The sequence below is a fragment of the Trichechus manatus genome, unplaced genomic scaffold, assembly GCF_000243295.1.
Source record: "Trichechus manatus latirostris isolate Lorelei unplaced genomic scaffold, TriManLat1.0 scaffold00222, whole genome shotgun sequence".
NCBI lineage: Eukaryota > Metazoa > Chordata > Mammalia > Sirenia > Trichechidae > Trichechus > Trichechus manatus.
Window position 1 is genome coordinate 1,099,946 of NW_004444158.1, and position 15,592 is coordinate 1,115,537.

General features: G+C 38.7%; 1 pseudogene; it reads right to left on the reverse strand.

The window, feature by feature from the left end:
• Nucleotides 1-272: 272 nt before the first annotated feature.
• LOC101351455 (rapamycin-insensitive companion of mTOR pseudogene) lies at nucleotides 273-15,163 on the reverse strand (annotated as a pseudogene).
• Nucleotides 15,164-15,592: the final 429 nt, after the last annotated feature.

Here is a 15,592-nt window from a genome sequence, read left to right on the forward strand (position 1 = left end):
CTTTGAAACAACTATGTTAGCAAAGTTACCAATGACTACACTTTAGTGAGTACTATTTGAAATACTAAGATAGTAATTTTAGAATAAAACCAAAAAAACCCATTGCTGTCAAGTCGATTCCGACTCATAGCAACCCTATAGGACAGAGTAGAACTGCCCCATAGGGTTTCCAAGGAGCGGCTGGTGGATAACAACTACTGACCTTTTCGTTAGCAGCCAAGAGCTTAACCACTGTGCTACCGGTGCTTTCCCTTAAAGAAGCTTCTGCAGTATTAATGGTATATACGATCTGTAGTAGAAGCATTCACAATAATCATCTTTCTGACTCATCTCAGTGCTTGTGTTCTGTCTACCTCCTTGCTCTGCCGTACGTCAATATACCTAGCTATTAAATAGTCCACTTTCAATTTTAGCACCTTCTGCAGAACACTAGAGTCTTGGATGAGATATTGAAGAGCTTGTAGCCCTGCCGCTTGCACTTCTTAAGCTTCATTTAACAAAGCTAACCTCAAACAGCTTACGATATCCTCATAGTTAAAATTGAATTTTTATTCATTGTGACCAATATCACAGAGAGATTTAGTAATGTTTTTCAGATGGCCTAGCTTTCTCACATTTGATACTCCTTGTAATTTGGCCACATTTTGGAGAATCTCCCTTGTTATCAGAGGGTTCTTGGGTCAGACCAGTGGGAAGTGCTTCTCGCTGCTGTCATTCTGTCCTTGTACTGGGAGATTCTTTAGGGAGCAGCCGCGGCCGATCTCAGTCCTCTCCTTTCTACTTGATATCGTCTTGTCTTCTTTTCTTGAACACTTTTCAAACCCAAATTCTAGCTACCCACCAAGAATAGAGTTAAAAATGCACTAGGCTTTTTAGGACCCAGATGGTATTCCAAGCCCATTTGACTTTCTCTCCTCCCTCTCAATTTCCCTATCTTTCTCTCCCTCTTGAGTCTTGAGAAAAGACTCAGCTTAAATAATAAGAAAAATTCCTCTAACAGGCATGGTAGCCAGAGAACATTGCTCTTCACATAATTGGAGTTTGATAGGGTTGAGGCAGGAAAGAAAGTAGTGTATCACCCCCAATCTCCATTCTCTACACACATCTAGTTGGTGAGTTAGCAGAGTCCTGCCCTTGCTGTGCTACTACTAATCCTCAATGAACATTAGCCAGTTTGGAGAAGACACTGGAGTTGTCTATGCAGGTGAGCATATAATGGTACTGTAGGCTCTGACATGACACTGCTACCCTTGGGGGACCCAAGTCCCTCACTGCTCAGAGAGAAGATGCCTGACTAGAAGAGGGAGGTGCTTGAAGGTCGGTTTGCCAGGCGCTGAACTAGACCTTGGTCTGTCATAGCAAGCATGAAGAGCAGTTAGGTTGCCCTGATAATGGAGCATCTTACTGTGCAGCTGTTACCCTCTGCCTAGAGTTTGATTCCTTCTCTATGCTAAACAGAAATCCATAAGTTGCTAATGAAAATAATGGAATAAAATCTTCCTCTTTTGGCCCAGTCAAACAGAAATGAATTAAAGCCACACATTCTGCCAAAGCTCAAATGAGCTCTCAGTATTGAACTAACTGGTCTTAATTTATTTATTCATTCATTCATTTCCTTTCCATTTATTTCATTGTCTGCCATTCACCAGGCACTTTTCTGGGGAATGGTGACCCAGGAGTCAACAGAAAATGTTCCTGCTCTTCAGTTCTAGTTGGAAGAAATAATCTATAAGCAAATACATGAATGAAATTCTTTTATTTAGTGGAAAGTACCAAAAAGAAAATGAGGGAGGATAAAATGATTGAGAGTCAAGTGAATATCTTTGAATTGGGTGGCCAGCAAGAAAAGTAAGCTTTGATCTGAGAACTAAATGACAAAAACAAACAAACAAACCTTAAAAGTAGGTGACAGAGTTTTCTCTAAAGGGAACAGCACAAAGACCCTAATGTGAAAGAATGTATAAGGAACTTTTACAGCTCAATAATGAACCTATCATTGAGGGGTGAAGACAAAAGAAAAACGTGTTTTAACATGTAAGGACTCAGAGGGCATATCATCTACATGTAATGTTATGAAATGCTCCATCCTTTTGGAGCTGTTTTACCCATCTAGAAATACTCAAAAAGGGAAGAAATTTTAGAGCAGAAATAGTGATCAGCAGTAATACTACCAGAGCTCAGAGTTATTAGTATTGCTAATGTTGGTGTGAAGCTCAATACAAATATAAAAAAGGATTTCTGGAAAAGAAATGCAAGATTTTTAAAATTGTAAAATCAGGAGGGGGGTGTATTTGTGTTTTCTGTCAGTATGTGTGTGTGGGTTGGGAATAGGTATTGGGGGAAAGTCATAAGTAAAATTATGTTCAAGGTTTTGTCTTGCATATGATATTGATCGAGACTCAAGTATTTTTAATTTATAAATAAACCATGATAAGATAAAATTAGTATGCATAATTTGTAAGTGACTGAGAAAAAATGAGGCAAAAGTAATATAATAACATAATCAACAAATGCATTAAGTAAAATAGAAGAAAAAAACCCAATATTGCTATTGTTGTGGATTAAATCCCACTATTAAAAGATAAACCCTCTCAGAACTGATCAGAGAACAACATCTATCTGTATGCTTTGTATAAAAGAGTCACTTTAATCAAAAGAACACACTATTTCTAAATAGAGGCAAGGGAAAAGCTTTATCACACAAATAAAAAAAAAAAAAAGAAACAGAAATGAAACAGGAAAGAAAAAAAACCCCGAAACCAAACCCACTGCCACTTAGTCGATTCCAAATCATAGCGACCCTATGGGACAGAGTAGAACTGCCCCATAGAGTTTCCAAGAAGTGGGTAGTGGATTCAAAATGAAACAGGAGTGGCGATATATTATTTCAGGAAATAATTCAAACTAAAAAAAATCTGGCAGGATAAAGTATTCTTTAGAATAATGGCAGATCTATATTTAAAAGATAACTTTTAATATTAAATAACATTTACTGATTATTTACATTGTGTGAGGCAGTATGCCAAAGGTTTTATAAGAATTCACTCATTTGACACAGGCAGTGAGCAGGTAAAACTACTGTAATTTTGGGAAAGTTAACTTCTAAGTCTTAGAGTTAACAAGTGTTGGAACTGGAATTCAGATCCAAGCAATCTATTCTGGAACGTTCTTTTAGGAAGATGTCATTCTAAACTTTATGCATGGAACAGGGTGAAGTTCCATACAGATTGTAGCACAGCATGATAATAGTGGAAAGCTCAACACACATCTTAGAATTTGAGAAATAAGTGAACTGAAAGTGGGTTGCAAGCTCAAATGCCTCTGGGAGGTGGGCAGGGAACTGAAAAAAGTAGCAGGCTAGGGAGAGCCAGTAGGGAGTGTGGTTGACTGTAAGCATCCCATTTAAAGAGCCCAACTGAGATCAACTATGGGGAAATATGATCCTAGTGCTTCTAGGTCTCCTAATTTTTATAAGTGAATTTAAAAACAAATTCATATGTGAAATCTTCTGAGAATTTGGAAAATAATAAGGCATCTAAACAATTTAGGTTTGTAAACTGGATTTCAGCTATGCCTTCTGGATTAGAAACTCTTCAATGAGGGCCATCAATAGAAAAAAAATTATTTTTTTAAATTTATGGTCTACCTGTTTTAGAATATACGTAACATCTAATCTAACCTATCTTCACCAGCAAAGAGTATGTCAATAACTGCAACCCTAAGCATTCCTGTATTATAGCCCTGAAACTAGCGTCTCATGATTTTTAGCTAAAATAGTAGAAACTGCAATTTGTTACACTATAATTGTCCTGCTGTCTTTGATCAATTTTATTGTAGACACTTTGAAACTCATCTATTCTTGACTGACCTTGAAAGTTGCTTTACATAATTACTAATTATGTTTTTCTCATAACCAAAACCAAACCAAACCTATTGCCATCGACTTGATTCCGATTCATAGTGACCCTAAAGGACAGAGTAGAACTGCCCCATAGGGTTTCCAAAGAGTGACTGGTGGATTCAGACTGCTGACCTTTTGGTTAGCAGCCTGAATTCTTAAACACTGCGCCACAAGGGCTCCAAAAACCAAACCCATTGCTGTCGAGTCGATTCCGACTCATGCCACCTCATAATATTGTATTATGTACAACAGATTCTTCCACTGCACTTGAGATGAACAAAATGCCCTTAAAGAGAAGTACACATGTGTCATTGGCCTTTTTTCTCTTCCTGATGGCAGTGGTAGTTGCAGTGAATTAAACTTCTTTGAAAATTGCCCTCATCGCTCCACCTGGCACTGGACTGGCTGCACTTACTGTGGATGGGACAGTCTGTATAACCACAGTGTCTCAAAGAGGCACTCCAAAACTACACCTGTTCTCAGAAATGCCTCAGGCCAGTTCCTGAACACAGACCAATCCATGCATGGAATCAACTGATGGATTGTCTTTGGTTGCTAGAAGGAGGAACAAACCCTCTGAGGGTGCCTCTGAGGAGATTCTTGAAATTAGATTATGGGCTTAATTATGAAGCTAGAAACCCACTAAGAATTAAATCTTTCCCTCCTTACTTGAAATATCACATTCTTCAAATACCAATTTAGTATTTATATTTAAAGCTGTATTGAACTTTCTGTTCTGTTCCATTAAACTATCTATTCCCAAGCCAGTACCACTCTGTTTAGATTATAACAAGATTATAAATTTGATAAGATTACTAATTTTATCAGGTAAACCTAGCTCAGTTCATTTATCTTTTTTTTTTTTTAATCTTTATAGATTTTGCCTGTTTTTGTTCTATTTTATTTACTTCTTTATTTTTTACTATTCTTGTACATCCATTCATTCAGGAAAACATTAGTGTTATTTTGCCAAATTTCATTTTTGGGCAGATTCTGTTAAGATGCACATTAATTTCGGGGACAATTGACATCTTTACAATATCAAGACTCCCATCCAGCAGTGTGTGTTTGTTTTTCCCCCTTGATTTATTCGTATCTCTTTAATCTGCTTCACTTTTATAATTTTTTCATACTGGTTATTTAGATTATTTATTAATTTAAGCATATAATACTTTTTATTCTTATTACAAATGAGATAGTTTTTCCTTTCAATGTTGTAAATGAATTTTGCTGGTACATAGGAAAGCTATGGATTATATGTAATTAAACGCTTTGTGATCTCTTATTAGTTTTAGTAATTTTCCACTGTGTAAATTTTTTGTAACAAAAATGTAAAACACAATAAACATTTACAGTATAGGTAGTAGAGGATGGATTAGGTAAGTAAATTATAGTCTGCAGAAATATTATACAGCTGTTAAGACCAGATATCTGATATTGTCCTAAGGTAACCCTTTTATTTGTTTGTTTGTTTTGGTAAAAATATTCCATAGAACACATGGTAGTAGCTTTTAATTTTTTTATTCTTTTTTATATATGCTGGACATTTTTTATGATGAGTAAACATAATTTTTTATTAAAAAATCAATAATTACGTTTTTAAAAGCAAGGCATATTTGTACTTAGGGACAATATGACAAAATGGGCTTTTCATTTTCTTAGATGCTCAACATTGATTGGTATTTTTGGCTCAGCTATGTAATGTAGTATTTGGAATTGAGGAAACTCTTCTGAGTTGCACTAAATCATGATCATGAGTTTGTGCTACATTAGAAAGTGTTTTAATAAAACACTCAACATGTACGAGTGATTTATCCCAGGAAATCCAAAGTTTTTAGAGATAAATCTGTTGGGTATTCTTTCAAAATGAATTTGTGTTAGCAGAGTACAGTCGAATAGAACTACTATGACTAGAAATATATGAATAAACTATTTCAGTGATGCATAAATTTCAGTGTGCATTATAATTACCCTAATGATTTATTAAAGCATAAATTGCTAAGCTTCACCCCAAGCTTCTGATTCAGTAGGTCTGGATTGGGACCCAAGAACTGGAATTTCTAACAGGTTCCCAGGTGATGCTGATGCTGCTGGTCCAGGAACCACTTTGAGAACCAATGGTGTTAGTTTGGAAGCTGGAGAGGTTCTCAGATTACACTGATTGCAATATACATATACAACATGTATATACTGACAGAGGACACCAGACCTTGGGTCAGAGACACAGATGGTTTATTACTCAAGACAAAAGCAGCAGACAAAGCAGTATCTTCATGTTGGTTCTGGTTCCCCACACCCCAGTCCTTACAAGGCAGTGCTACAATGGCCAGATGTTTACCTGCACGTGTGTTATAGGAGAGGAACCCCCAAATTAGGAGATTAGGCTTTCACTGGCTGCTGGCACATCACTCCAGGAAGAAGGAAAAGAGAGAGAGAGAGAGATTAATCATTTACCCTCAAATGTAAGCAAATCTCTTCCAAAGGAAGGAGACGGCTGTATGTCTCCAAATCTCCTCAGCACTGTCTATGTTATGGAGACACTAGCTCTAGCTTCTAGAGCTATCTATTATGCAAACATCCTTGCAGTAAATACCCTTTTTTCAAAAGACTCAGACCATACAGAAATGCAAAAATAACCAATAATAATTGTTTCCCAACAACGGATATATAAAGGGTACGTTAAAGTATCATCTATTTTAAATTTCTAATTAAACGTCTTTTTCCTTTTCTTTTCATGAATAAGTTTTAATATAAGGATTTGTTCATTTCCCCATGGTGTGGTGAAAGGAGAGAGGCTCTTCAGAGTCAGACTCACCTGAATGGGAAACCCTCCTCTGCCCAATTTTAGGTATCTTTCCTGAGTAAAACTTGTCAGAGCACCAGTTTCCTCATTTGCAAACTGGAGATACTTTCTTCACACTGTTGTTAGAAGATTAAAAATAGTATTTACTTGCAAGCAGCCATCCAAGGCACAGCAATTGGTCTCTCTTCACCTGGAGCAACAGAGGAGGAAGGAAAGTCAGGAATAGGAGGAAGATATGAACGTGTGGCTAATTGCCTCCATGAACAACTGCCTCCTTTACCATGAGACCAGAAGAACTGAATGGTGCCCAGCTACCACTACTGAACATTTTGATCAAAGATTCTATAGAAGAATCCTGATCAAAAGGGGGAAATGCAGAACATAATTTCAAATTTTCATGGACTTCAGACTTCCTGAAGCCATGAAGGTTGGATGAACCCCTGAAACTATTGCCCTAGGATAATCTCTAAACCTTAAAACAAAAATATCGTTGACTTCGGTGAAGGGTAAGACAGTACACAATACCGGGGAAGCCAGCACAACTTGTACAAGGCAAGGTCTTGGAAGCTCCGTAGACATATCCAAACTCCCTGAGGGACCTAATTGCTGGGCAGAGGCTTTGGGGACCATGGTCTTGGGGAACATCAAGCTCAACTGGCATAACATGGTTTATAAAGAAAATCTTCTACAGTCTACCTTGGTGAGTAGTATCTGGGGTCTTAAAAGCCTCTGAACAGCCATCTAAGATACTCCACTGGTCTCATCCCTTTGGGAGCAAGGGAGAATGAAGAAAACAAGATACAAGGGAAAGATTAGTCCAAAGGACTAATGGACCACAACTACCACGGCCTCCTCCAGACTGAGTCCAGTACAACTAGATGGTGCCCGGCTACCACCACTGACTTGTCTGACCAGGATCACAGCAGAGAGTCCTGGACAGAGCTGGAGAAAATGTAGAAGAAAATTCTAACTCACATAAAAAGACCAGACTTACTGGCCTGACAGAGACTGGAGAAACCCTGAGAGTATGGCCCCCAGACACCCTTTTAGTTCAGTAATGAAGTCACTCCAGGGGTTCACCTTCAGCCAAAGATTAGACAGCCCCATAAAACAAAATGAGACTAATGGGGCACAACAGCCCAGGGCAAGGACTAGAAGGGAAGATGGGACAGGAAAGCTGGTAATAGGGAACCCAAGGTCGAGAAGGAAGAGTGTTGACGTGTCGTGGGGTTGTTAACCAATGTCATAAAACAATATGTGTACTGACTGTTTAATGAGAAACTATTTGTTCTGTAAACATTTGTCTAAAGTACAATAAAAAAAATTAAAACAAAAAAACAAAAATATTGCTGAAGTCTTCTTAAAACCAAACAATAGTTTAGCTTAACTAGTAAAAAATGTCTGCCTTGAGCATTATGTTCTTGTTAAGAACTCTCTGTATGGGATCAAATTGACAACGGCAACTCAAAAGATTAGATAGAAACCTTAGGAGGTAGTGACTTTATGTTAATGGGAGAGGAATAACTCAAAATGAGGGTGATAATGGTTGCACAACTTAAAGAATGTAGTCAGTGTCACTAAATGGTACATGTAGAAACTGTTGAATTGGTGTGTATTTTGCTGTGTATATTCTCAACAACAACAACAAAATACACAAAATAAAAAAAAATAATATTTACCAAGTGCTTTGTATAGCAGTCACTATATTGTAGCTGTTCAGAAATTGTAATTGTAATTATTATAAGATATGCCACAGCCATAGGGTCTGCTGCTAATCCAAACTAACGGATCAGTTCCAGACACAATTTAGTTGAAGTACCTGTCAGGCTCTCTCCAGGTCCCATCCATTACCAGAAATATAATTCAAGATGATGCATGACTTAGGTGAAGTGCTATTTGGTAATGAAAGATGTTGGAATTTTAAATCCATCTACTGTCTGAGGAGGAAGTGGCTCCTTTGCCAGGCATAGGAGAGCTGCTTGGTCAGATCCCACTTGTCCCAGCAGTGAATTCACAGGTGATGGGGGAAAGATAGGAAACTGTGGCTTCCAATATCTAGAGTCTGGCCTCAGGACTGCAGTTCCAAGCTGGGTGATTGATTCTCTTGATGCTCTAGATGTTGCCAACATCTAGAGTTAAAGAATTTCTTTGGAACACAAAATGTTTCATCCAACAGAGAGTGTAGACATTACAGAGCTATTAATCAAGGCAGCCAAACTGAAAGTGGTTTTAACTCCGGGATTTGGAAGTGAAAGAAACTGGAATGAAACTATAAAATTATTTGAGATTGAAGGACGATGGACTAAGTGAATTTCAGATTTTAGAAATTCAACAGATTACACCTGAGAACATGTAGCTCTGTGAACGTGAGCATGTGGTCCATGTAGGTGGTCTAGCTCATTTGCTCGTTGCTAGAATGTTTCTGAGGCTGGCATTTCCTTCCATCTAATGTGTCCTTTCCACTGACTTGGAGCTAGTTGATAGCCTTCTCTACTTTGTGTGTATCTGTGTGTGTCCCAGTTTGGGGTTGTGAGAGCTGTAAAGGTGAGTGACACAATCTATGTCCTCAAAGAATTTGCAATTTAATAGAAAGATAAAGGAGAGTGTGCCTATAATAAGACAAAGTCTAGGAAAACCAAGATAAGGTGAGACTGAGCCACAACGTGTGACTACCTTCAAAGAAGTCAGCTTGAATGTTGCATATTTGCTAAGAGCTGGATTATAAAGTGAGTATCACAATTTTGACTCTTTCTATCTGATCAACCTTAAACATGTTGCCTTAAAGTTGATTCCAACTTGTAGCAACCCTATAGGACAACCTATAGAACTACCACACAGGGTTTCTAAAACTTACATCTTTTTGGAAGTGTTACTGCAATAACGTGGATTGGAGTCGCCTGCCACAATAGCCTATTCTGAGGCAGGGGTGAGATGAGCATCAAGAGTTTTATTATATATCTATATACGGGAGACAGAGGTGAATAAATTCCTCCAAAAACCTGTCTCCCCCACTGGAGATTGGTCAAAGGCTTTATGGGGACAGGATTATGGGTCTTAGAAGTTTGTGTTAGTTTCCCCTTGAGGTGGTCACATCCCAGATAAGTTAATCTTTTCTTGGGGATTATCTGGCGACATCCTGGTTTTCTTGTCCCAAGATGGGTGCTTTGTTCAGTTTGTCATTCCTAGATCATTATCACTTGTTCTCCACCCTCCAAAGAGGAACATCAGTTAATCTTAAACTTTTTATAGAGACTGAAACGGGAGGGAAAAACAAGATCATGAGACAATGCGGGGGTTAGCAATGGGGAATAATAATAGTGAGCCAGACCTATGCAGCCTCTTCTAGAAGCAGACTGCCACATCTTTCTCCCGCGGAGTGGCTGGTGTGTTCAAACCTTTGACCTTTTGGTTAGCAGCTGAGTACTTAGCCCCTGTGCCACCAGGGCTCCCTAAAGAGCAGACACCTTAGACTATTATACTCCTTTAAACCCATATCCTTCCTGGTAAAATTGTATAAACTTGTATTTTAGGCGCTCTGCTAAGCACTTTAAATCCAAAAACTGAACCCGCTGCTGTTGAGTCCATTCCAACTCATAGTGACCCTATTGAACAGAGTAGAACTGCCCCACAGTGTTTCCAAACATGTAACTCTACACAGAAGCAGACTGTCACATCTTTCTCCCTTGTACTGGCTGGTGGATTCAAACTGCTGACCTTTCGGTTAGCAGCCGAGCACTTAACCAGGGTGCCACCAGATCTCCATTAAGCACTTTACCTATCTCTAACTGATTTTCTAAACAATCCTAAGAACTTGGTACTGTTTTTATCCCCACTTTATAGATAATGACGTATAAACTTAGTATGTTTAGTTTGCCTAAGATTACATAGTAAGTGGTAGGGCCAGATGAAGAGGTGCTAGGTCATTTAGTATGACAGATCTTTACTTCCTTTTCTTTCTTTTTTTACTCCTCTGCTCCATCTCTGCTAGAAAAATCAGTCTTCTGGTTAGTTTTATTTATTCACTATCTAAACAAACATTTGTTGAGCTACTAAATGCTAGACATTGTGCTCTGGGGAAGAAGGCATGGTCCCTACTCCTGGGGATCAGGGAGGCTGTGACATTGGGTTGTGTGTAGAGGATAAGAAGTAAACATAGGGGAAGGCAGTGTATGTTTGAACGTAACATGTACACGGGTGTGGTTGTGTAGGCAAGTGAGGCCAATTCTGGGCAGAGTGCATAGTTTGGTCTGATTAGAAAATAGGGTATCTTCAGAAGGATCAGCAAAAGTGAGGTGGGGAAGGTGTTTCGGCTCAACTGATAAAAGGCTTTGAATATCATGCCAAGGAGGATTCTGGATTCGCAAGTGAACAAAAAGGCATGCCCCAAAGGGGCGGGGATGGGGGTGGGGATTGGGTATGAGATGCTCTGACTTTTTGTTAAATTTAAGTTCTTGGAATTTATAATTTATTGATTTGTTTATAGTTTGGGATGGGAAGAAACAGGATGGGAACAAAGAAATAGAAGATGCCAAATTAAAAGATATACATTTTTTGGTGTACTTGAATAATTAAATTATGATTTAGCCTGAGACAGTGCCCCATGCATCAGATTTACTCTGGTTTTAGATAATTGGTAGAATCAGAACATAATTCTTTTTTTTTTAAGAAAGTGATGATTGTCTAACCAGTAGTCTTAAGGTGAATTAGGCCCTTAATAAGTTAATACAAATAGAATCTATCCTTGAAGATGCACTATGAGTTTTAACAGGTTGACCCATAGTAGTAAAAGCATAACTTTTCTGCATGAAGTTTTCATTCCACTCTCTACTGGGGATGTACGAAAGCCTTCTAAACATGGATTAAATCAAGGAAATGAAGTAGGAATGTATTGTTTAAAAATGACCTATCCTGCCCTTAAAAGTTTGGATTCTCTTTTTGGCAAAGGGATAAGTGGGGAGAGGCAAGAGATGGGCAGAAAATGAGCTACAGAAAACCACTGATACACTACATTATGCATCATAGTTATTAATGATTGTAAATGTTATAAGGGTTATTGTGAGCTAAAATGTTTTATCATAAAGAAAATCAATTCTGTATTCAGGAAAACACACAAACACAAGCTCTTTGATGACAAATGGTCTTGTATTTATCTGAATTGTTTGCAGCTGTTTCTTCTCATCTTGAGTCATGCCACATCAGCAAATGAAAGTCCCTAAAACTTGACTCCACCCATGTCAGTAAGGTTGACTTTACTTTGAGGAGGCCAGATCTTCCCCAGTTGTTTTCCGGGTACCTTCCAACCTAAGGGGCTCACCTTCCAAGAGTATATCAAACAGTGTTCCACTGCTACCCATAAGGTTTTCACTGGCCAATTTTCAGAAGCCGATCACCAGGTTCTTCTTACCAGTCTGTTATAGTCTTGAAGCTCTGCTGGAAACTGTCCACCATGAGTGATCCTGCTGGCATTTGAAATACAGGCATACCCCAGAGATATTGCAGTTTGGTTCTAGACCACTGCAATAAAGGGTATATCTCAATAGAGTCACATGAGTTTTTTGGTTTCCCAGTGCATATAAAAGTTATATTTACACTATACTGTTGTCTATTAAGTGTGCAATAGCATCATGTCTAAAAAAAAAATGCACATACCTTAATTAAAAAATACTTTATTGCTAAAAAATGCTAACTATCATCTAAGCCTTCAGCAAGTTGTAATCTTTTTGTGGGGGGAGCGCCTTGCCTCAATGTTCATGGCTGCTGCCTGATCAGAATGGTGGTTGTTGAAGGTTGGGGTGACTGTAGCAATTTCTTAAAATAAGACAACAGTGAAGTTTGCCACATCAACTGACTCTCCTTTCACGAAAGTTTTCTCTGTGGCATGTGATGCTGTTTGATAGCATTTTACCTACAGTAGTACTTCTTTTAAAATTGGAGTCAGTTCTCTGAAATCCTGCCACTGCTTTATCAGCTAAGGTTATGTAATATTCCAAATCTTTTGTTGTCATTTCAACAATGTTCTCAGCATTCCATCTCAAGAAACCATTTTCTTTGCGAGTCAAAAAGAATCAACTCCTCATCCATTAAAGTTTTATCGTGAGATTATAGCAATTCAGTCACATCTTCAGGCTCCACCTCTAATTCTAGTTCTCTTGCTATTTCCACCACATCTGCCGTTACTTACTTCATTGAAGTCTGGAACCCCTCAAAGTCATCCATGAAGGTTAGAATCAACTTCTTCCAAATGCTTATTAATGTTGAAATTTTGTCCTCCTTCCATGATTCAGAAGTATTCTTAATGGTATCTAGAATGGAGAATCTCTTCCAGAAGATTTTCCATTTATTTTGCCCAGATCCATCAGAGGAATCACTATCTATGGCAGCTATAGCCTTATGAAATGTATTTCTTTTTTTTTTTTTTTAATATTTTATTGTACTTCAGGTGAAGGCTTACAGAACAGATAGTTTCTCATGTAGCAGTAACACACATGCTGTTTTATGACATTGGTTAACAACCCCACAACATTTTAACCCTCTAAATTCTCAACTTTTTTTTTTTTTTTGGTGAAAATACACATAGCCAAAGATACGCCATTTCAAAAATTTTTTTACATACACATTTAAGTGACATTGACTACGCTCTTCTAATTGTGCTGTTATTCTCACTTAAGATGAAGGCTTACAGGACAAAATAGTCTCCCATTTAACAGTTACTACAAATGTTGGCCTATGACAATGGTTAACAATCTCACAACACATCAACAATATCCTTACTCTACTTTGTGTTCCCTATTATCAGCTTCCTACTCCCCTTCTGCCTTCTGGGCCTTATCACTGGACTCCTGTACCTCGTTACTCTCATGGCTTTACTGGGCTGTCCACTCCCAGGCTGAACAGTGAACCTCGAAAGTAACTTCACCACTGAGCTAAAAGGGTATCTGGGGGCCATACTCTTGGGGTTTCTCCAGTCTCCTTTAGGCCAGTAAATCTGGTCTTTCTTTTTTTTTTGTGAGTTAGAATTATGCTCTACATCCTTCTCCAGCTCTGTCCAGAACCCTCTGTTGTGATCCTGGTCAGAGCAGTCAGCGGTGGTAGCCGGGCACCATCTAGCTGTACTGGACTCAGTCTGGTGGAGGTCTTGGTAGCTGTGGACAATTAGTCCTTTGGACTAATCTTTTCGTTGTATCCTGTTCTCTTCATTCTCCCTTGCTCCCGAAGGGATGAGACCAGTGGAGTATCTTAGATGGCCGCTGACAGGCTTTTAAGACCCCAGACACTACTCACCAAGGTAGAATGTAGAGCATTATCTTTATAAGTAGTGTCATGCCAATTGAGCTAGATGTTCCCCAAGACTATGGTCCCCAGAGCCCTCCGTCCAGCAACTCAGTCCCTAGGGGAGTTTGGATGTGTCCATGGGGCCTCCATGACCTTTCCTTGTACAGGTTGTGTTAGTTTCCCCTGTATTGTGTACTGTCTCACCCTTCACCCAAGATACCACTTGTCTATTGCCTATGAAATATATTTCTTAAATAATAAGACTTGCAAGTCAAAATTACTCCTTGATCCATGGGCTGCAGAATGGATGTTGTGTTAGCAGGCATGAAAAGAGCATTAATCTCCTTGTACATCTCCATCAGAGCTCTTGGGTGACCAGGTGCATTGTCAATGAGCAGTAGTATTTGGAAATGAATCTTTTTTTCTGAGTGCACTTAAAATGTTCAGTAAACCATGTTGTAAACTTACATGCTGTCATCCAGGCCTTATTGTTCCATTTATAGAAAACAGGCAGAGTAGATTTAGCATAATTCTTAAGGACCCTAGGATTTTCAGAATGGTAAATGAACATTGGCTTCAACTTAAAGTCACCAGCTGCGTTATCCCCTAGTCTTTTGAAGCTTTGAAGCTAGGCATTGATTTCTCCTTTCTAGCTATGAAAATCCTAGATGGCATCTTCTCCAATATAAGGCAGTTTCATCTACATTGAAAATCTGTTGTTTAGTGTTCCTACCTTCATCAATTATCTTAGCTAGATCTTCTGGATAACTTGCTGCAGCTTCTACATCAGCGCTTGCTGTTTCATCTTGCACTTTTATGTCATGGAGACGGCTTCTTTGCTTAAACCTCATGAACCAACCTCTGCTAGCTTCAGACTTTTCTTCTGAAGCTTCCTCACCTCTCAGCCTTCATAGAATTGAAGAGAATTAGGGCCTTGTTCTGGATTAGGCTTTGGCTTAAGGGAATGATGTGGCTGGTTTGATCTTCTATCAAGACCACTAAAACTTTCACCATATCAACAATAAATCTGTTTCACTTTCTTATCATTCGTGTGTTCACTGGAGTAACACTTTTAATTTCTTTCAAGAACTTTTCCTTTGCATTCACTACTTTGCTAACCGGCGCAAGAGGCCTAGCTTTCCACCTACCTCAGCTTTCGACACACCTTCCTCACTAAGCTTGATCATTTCTAGCTTTTGATTTAAAGTGAGAGACATGTGACTCCTCCTTTCACTTGAACACTTAGAGGCCATTGTAGGGTTATTAATTGGCCTAATTTCAATATTGTCGTGTCTCGGGGAATAGGGACGCCTGAGGAGAAGGAGAGAGATGGAGAGCGGCCCGTCAGTGGAGCAGTCAGAACACACACAACATTTATTAAGTTAGCTGTCTTACTTATATGGGTGTGGTTCATGGTGCGCCAAAACAATTAGGATAGTAACATCAAAGATCACTGATCACAGATCACGTAACAGATATAATAATAATGAAAAAGTTTGAAATATTGCGATAATTACCAAAATATGACACAGAGACATGAAGTGAGCACATGCTGTTGGAAAAATGGCACCGATAGACTTGCTGGACACGGGGTTGCCACAAATCTTCAATTTGTA